The sequence below is a fragment of the Rhagoletis pomonella genome, unplaced genomic scaffold, assembly GCF_013731165.1.
Source record: "Rhagoletis pomonella isolate Grant_MI unplaced genomic scaffold, Rhpom_1.0 Rhpom_scaffold_00001, whole genome shotgun sequence".
Taxonomy (NCBI): Eukaryota; Metazoa; Arthropoda; class Insecta; order Diptera; family Tephritidae; genus Rhagoletis; species Rhagoletis pomonella.
The window spans coordinates 87,140,419-87,146,752 of NW_023458555.1; positions in this window are offsets into that span (position 1 = coordinate 87,140,419).

A 6,334-nucleotide genomic window follows, 5' to 3' on the forward strand; every position below is an offset into this window, starting at 1 on the left:
AGTGCTAAAATTTCAAAATCAAAAGTTATCAAAACAAATTCTATGGGACTGAGAAATATTATTTTCTACTTTTTAGTCCATTTATAAAAGCGTTGTGTATTAAAAAGTTTGAAATAAGCGGACGTAATGAAGAACTGGAAATTTATAATGGAAAATTGTCGTTTTTTGTAAGTTTTATATTAATATCTTAAAAACTGTTAGCCTTATTGAAAAATTATATACGAAGGGAAGATACTAATTAAATAACCTTTAATTTGATATATCGTTCTGTTAGGAATTGATGCAAGGCTGTGCCTATCAGTGAAATGCTAACACGCCACCACTAGTGCAATTTGTTGTGACATTTACTTTTCGCTCTAATCTCATTCCTTCTTTTTTCTCATCAACGGGATAACGGGATCGGATGGCCTTTAACGTTGAATAATTTAGCAATTTTGTAAGTACCTTTTGTGGCTAAAGTAAGGCTTTTTCAAATTACTCAAAACGTCTTGTTTATAACAATTAACTCACTTCAAAGATATTACCAGCCAAAGTTTCATTTCAAAATTCATAACTTTAAATCAATTGCGCGGGCCAAAGAAAAGTTTTAAATTAATCTTTTGTAGCCAATAACAATTGGCTTAGACCAAAGACAACATAATATTTCTTATATTTTTTCTATAACCGCTGATATTACAAATTTGTGTTTTGTAAATTTGATTAAGACATCAAACAAGTCATCTTGCAGTCTACGCCCTGTATGGTATAGGTTATTTAAAGATATATTTGTTGATGTTTTCACAGATGCTTAAAAGACAACTCTTAAACCATGTTCTGACCGACAACGAAAACACTTTGAAAACGAGTTTTCGAATTGTGGGCTGAAGGCTGTTCACACCGGCTGTTAGTGTTTTCGTTGACATTTCTTACATCCTCTGATTGCTGTTTTGCTACACAAAAACAAAACCAAAATGCTTTTCCCACATTTTATTTTCATTAGCAACCTCTTACTTTCATTCTTATTTTGGTTTGGCCAGCCGACTAACAATAAATACGAAATAGCGCATTAAAGATGAGAAAATACGACTTCCACTTCGATAAATAATCGAAAAAAAAACTAGTGAAGACACCGATTGGAATGATTGGAACGTAAGTTTTCAAGTAGCTTTCAGCGAAAACTGGTTTTCGTTTGACAGATTTTACATGGACGAAAACACATGTTTTAGGTCGAAAACCAGTTTTAGCAACGAAAACATGTTTTCGATGTCGGTCAGAATATGGTATTAGTTTGGTAGAGGAGCTTTCTGGTTTCAACACATAATTATACGTTAAGTAACATTTGCGTTTCAATTTACTTGAGTGTTCTATATGTTCCATATCATCGTTTAAAGTACAAAACCGCGTACGGTCATCCTGCAAAACCGCGTAACAGACATTTGCTGCCAAAAATTGGATTTGCTCACACAAGCTCTTAGCTCAAGCATTATTTATTCCTGCTGAAATTTACCTGCCAGAAATGTGATTGCTTTATAAAACAGAGAACAATTTTGAATAGTGTTTTTACTCTCTAGAAAATGATTTATGCAACCTTGATACGCGGTTTTGTATTTTGTTGATACGAGGTTTTGTACTTTAAACGACAATATGATTAAACTGAATTCATGATATTTAGATTTCATTTCAGTATTGTTCCAAACTTTCCTCTATGGCTAAGAACCTGCGCTTATCTGTAATATCTGAGTTTCCCAATTCTTCAATATCTCTTTTAAACGGAAGATTTGCACCAAATGTACCATAAACTTTTTGATGTGTATACATCTTTGGTTTCGGTAGGGGTAAGATTTGCGAAGCTGTAACGCATATCCCAGCACAAAATTTCGAAGGGCTAGCATTGGTATTTCAGCATACAATTTTTATTTTCATTAGAAGCACCCTGTGTTTGCTTGCTAAATGGTTGTAAATGGTTGCATACATTTAGGCATATGCATAGTAAGAGGAAATGCGCTACAATTGATTATTACTTCCGATTATTTAAACTCAGCACATGCATACGGCTTTGTACCTATGTATGTACATAAATATTTATGGACTCATTTGTTGCAACTGGGCATGAATCACGAAACTTTGAAACGATAGTCGTTCAAACCACGATCCAGAAAATAAAGGTCGCGCCATTTGCGGACCGCTAACCCTCTCTTCGTCGATTTGACAGCATCCATCCAATCGCTGACGTCATAAAATACTTTTGTTTACATTCACTGTTGCCAACTTGATGCCTTTCGCACCAAATTTAGTGGGTATTCAAAACGCAAAAATTTTTGAGTTTGGTGCTTGGTGCGTTTTTGGTGCTTTTGTTTTTAGTCTGAGGACACCAAATTAGAAAATCCTAAAAAAATCGAAGCAAAATTTATAGCAATCGTAAGTGTGGTAAGCAGCTTTACAAAACTTTAAATAAAATCATGGCACAGTGACAATCATAAGCGACAACAAAATATGTGGCAGCACCTTCAATCATGCCAGAAGAAATCGACCGTCCTGCAAGAAACATTGATGTTTATTAATTTGAATTGGCATCCTTACAATAAAATCCTGTATGCATATAAAGTCCATAAAATACACCAATAAAAATTTGATGCTTTTTCAAATCGTCACGGCCAGCTGCTCTCAGCTCGATTGGCGCAATCTTGTATTCTATCATTCTTGCGTTCAAACGATACTGACAAAACGATGTTGTCAAAACACTTATTTATGCATTTGTGTTGATGTTACGCAACACTGTTACGTGAAGCAAAACTGGAATCGAGTTGACGATATCGCACAAACGATCAAACAATTTTTGATTTTTGTGAAGCAAGACAATCTCGAGACGATACCGTTCAGACGATTGTCGTCATACGTGATTCATGCCCTGGTTTCGATTATCGTAGGTGGTTTTCGAGCATATGTTTAGTAGTCTATTTTGATAAAAAAGCAAGGCGAAAATTTAAAAAAATACTGAAATCATTTTAACTGGGACCGTTGATAACTGATGAATATACATGAATATATGTATGTATAATATGTATATGTATGGATGATATAATAGTTCTGATCCAATACTTCTCGTGCAAAATCCTGGAAAAAGGTCAAACAGCAAAATCACTCTCTGAAGTGAGAGTAAAAAGTGAGTAATAGCAAAACGTACGGAACAAAAAAGCATCGGGTAAAATCCTGCAACTTCAATCTCTACACAACTCTCCCAAAAATCGCTCTCATTTACATGAACCACAGATTATATTCCGAAAAGAAAAACTAAATTTAGGAAAATATACAAATAGAAATGCTCCAACTCTAAGCTCAAAAACAATAACTAATGTGGTGTTTCCAAGATATTTTAACGCCCTTGAGTCACAAGTATATACAAGTATCATATTTTATCAATCATACCGATAATTTCATGTATTAAAAGAATTAAAAATGAAACTGAATAAAAAAATTCAATCAGCAAAATTAATAAAATTAGGTGTAATTAATGCTTAATTTGTAACCTAACCTACATTTGTATGTGTGTAACTGAATCGCCTAATAGCTTTACATATAAAAAGATTATCCTAATTTTCGAGCTTAACTCCCTAATCTGTTATTAGAAAAAGAGATTAGCCATGTAAAATTAGAATTAAAAATATCTCAGATTAAACCGATAACTTTTTGGTGTCCAACCTAGTTTTATCGATTATACTTGCGAAGAAGAGGAATGTCAAATGTTAAAGTAAACAAAAATTGACGCTGGTAAGGAAAATAGGTTTGTAAATGTATTTTTAATAAAATATTCAGTTAAAATATATTTAAATGGCATAATATGTGTTCCAGAAAAAAGTGAACACGGTGGCACAGAGAAGAAGTTTAACTTTTCCTCGAGTTGTGTGAATAACAAGCACAACCAATTTGACAGCTAACGAGCTTTGATTGAGATTATATTTGTATGTAAACGCACTTTTATGCTTTGCCGTTCGCATATGTTTACACATCAAATTTCATGAGTACCTAGTACTCACGCCTTTTTTTTATGGTGGTATTACTAAAACGTTTTGACATTATTCTTCTTCTTTTGTAAATTTCCTATATTTCTCAATATCTTATTCTATTTCCCAATTTTTGTTTTTTTTTGTTTTTGATCTTCTACTGCTCTTTCTGAAAAGGACGTCACTTTACAAATTTATGTTGCGCTGTCAGTCATAGCTGCGCCGGTTATAATCCAGCCTAATTTAGTTTTGTGGGCTTTTAAATTACTTTCCTGAAGATCAGTTACACTGTGCGACAGCTCAAATCGGTATTGAGTGAAACCAAATGCAAGTGATAGTTTTAGGTGTCAATAATCCTGTGCTAATGGATCTTTCGAGTTAAGCTCAAATAAGGAATATATCCTTTATTGAATCCTTGCACACAATTTATTGTTTAATTACATATCAATATCATACAAAGGTGTTTAAGGAACTTACGCTCCCTTAAAACAACTATCCCGTACTCTAACATAGCAATCCCGTAAATCCCAAAAAGCATCCCTAAGACTTCCACTATAAGAGATTTGCTTTCCGTAGGCACACTGGAATCCTATTTCAGTGTTGCTTATAAAAGCACCCGATAATTGCACCCTTGCCGGCGCGCTTCTTTTTTACATCGACATTCCACAAGAGGACATCACGGAGCACTTCTTTAAGTCGTCAAACATTTTATCTAAAAAATTTATCTAATTATCTTCGTGGGAGTTTATACCACATCGTGGGACTCCACCAGCAAGCATATTATATTTTCATACCCCCATTTTTCATCTTAACTTGCGACACATGTACTTTTTCATTAAATACTACGATACTTGCCCTTAAGCTATCGCTTAATATTTCTAAGCGTCCATATACATTGTTCACAAATCTGCGCTAAATAAGAACTGAATTCATCATCTTATTGTTAATTAGTTCATAATCTACGAAAAGTTGAATTAAAACAATACTTTGGAAATTTATATCGCAATCTCGTAATTTCTTAACTGTAAACTTGCGAGCCAAATTTGAACAGCGGCAACGCAACCATTCGAACAATATAAATAACGGTGCTCAACACTGAACGGCAATTGTCATTTCCCATATTTCTATTTTCTCTCCCATGTGCGAGATGCAGTAACCAATCCGAGTGGAGCCTTGGGTCACGGCCGAAAGAGAGGGAGCTTCGGTGGGGCCACTCCGACTTATTCGATTTAAGGGCTCACTGAAGTCTGCAGCATCTGTTCACCAGTAGGTGCGGCTGCAAGCGGGTGTCTGTCTTGGAGCAAGCGGCTCGCTAATATACGTGTATTTGGTTGCGAAACTACCCTGTCCCAGCAATGGGTTGTGCGCTGGGTTTGGGACCGGCCACGTAAAATCTCCTTCCAGTGAAGAAGCAAAACACTGCCTCGGATGAGACCCCCTCTTATTATGACGACCACGGCAAATGTTTAAACGACTACGATTTGGGGGCATGCACATGGAATGTCCGGACCCTTAATGTGGAAGGTACCTCTGCCCGGCTGGTTGATGTTTTCGTAAGAGCAAAAGCTGACATCTCCACCATCAAAGAAATGCATTGGACATGGCAAGGCAAGCAATGCCTGGGGCCTTGCGACCTATACTACACCTGCCTTGTAAAGGAGCTCAAATTCAATTTAATTTCAATCTAATTTCAATTTCAATTTATTCGTTACAAATATTTGTACAACTAAGACATTGCAGTCTTTTATATGCACATCAACTAATATTTAAAATCTTACTATAACAAATTCAGTGTTGGATTTTTTGTGAGAGAGAGACCTTGTCGCCGAGTACTGTCCAAAACATGTTCATAAACAAGTTAAATCGCATACAATTGTTGTTGGAAAATTGAACCAGTTAAATCATTTAACTCGTTTGAAAACCAGTTCAGCGTAGAGTTCTATCAGAAAGCTTTTTGCTCCGACCAATCAGAAAGACCCAAAAGCTTTCATTTGACACGCCAACGTTCAAAAAATTTATATTCTGAAAAATATTAAAAATTAAAAATTATCAAAAAATATCAAAATTGTATGCATGTCTGCCCGCCAAAAAAAAAGGCCAAGGCGGTAATTAGTTATTTCCCATCAGGTCTCGTCGTACGCAGAGATAAATAGGGCATACGAACTAAACATGTTGTCGTATCTAAATAATCCGTATGCGTTAATATCATGAAGCAGACATTCGCATAAAACAAACTGAACACACAAAAACTTGATTTTGAATATTTTTTTTCCAATTTTTATTGGTAATGGGTAGGTTCAGAAGACGCAGCAGTTGAGCGCAACCGTTTCTAAAAAAAATCAGTGATCGTTATG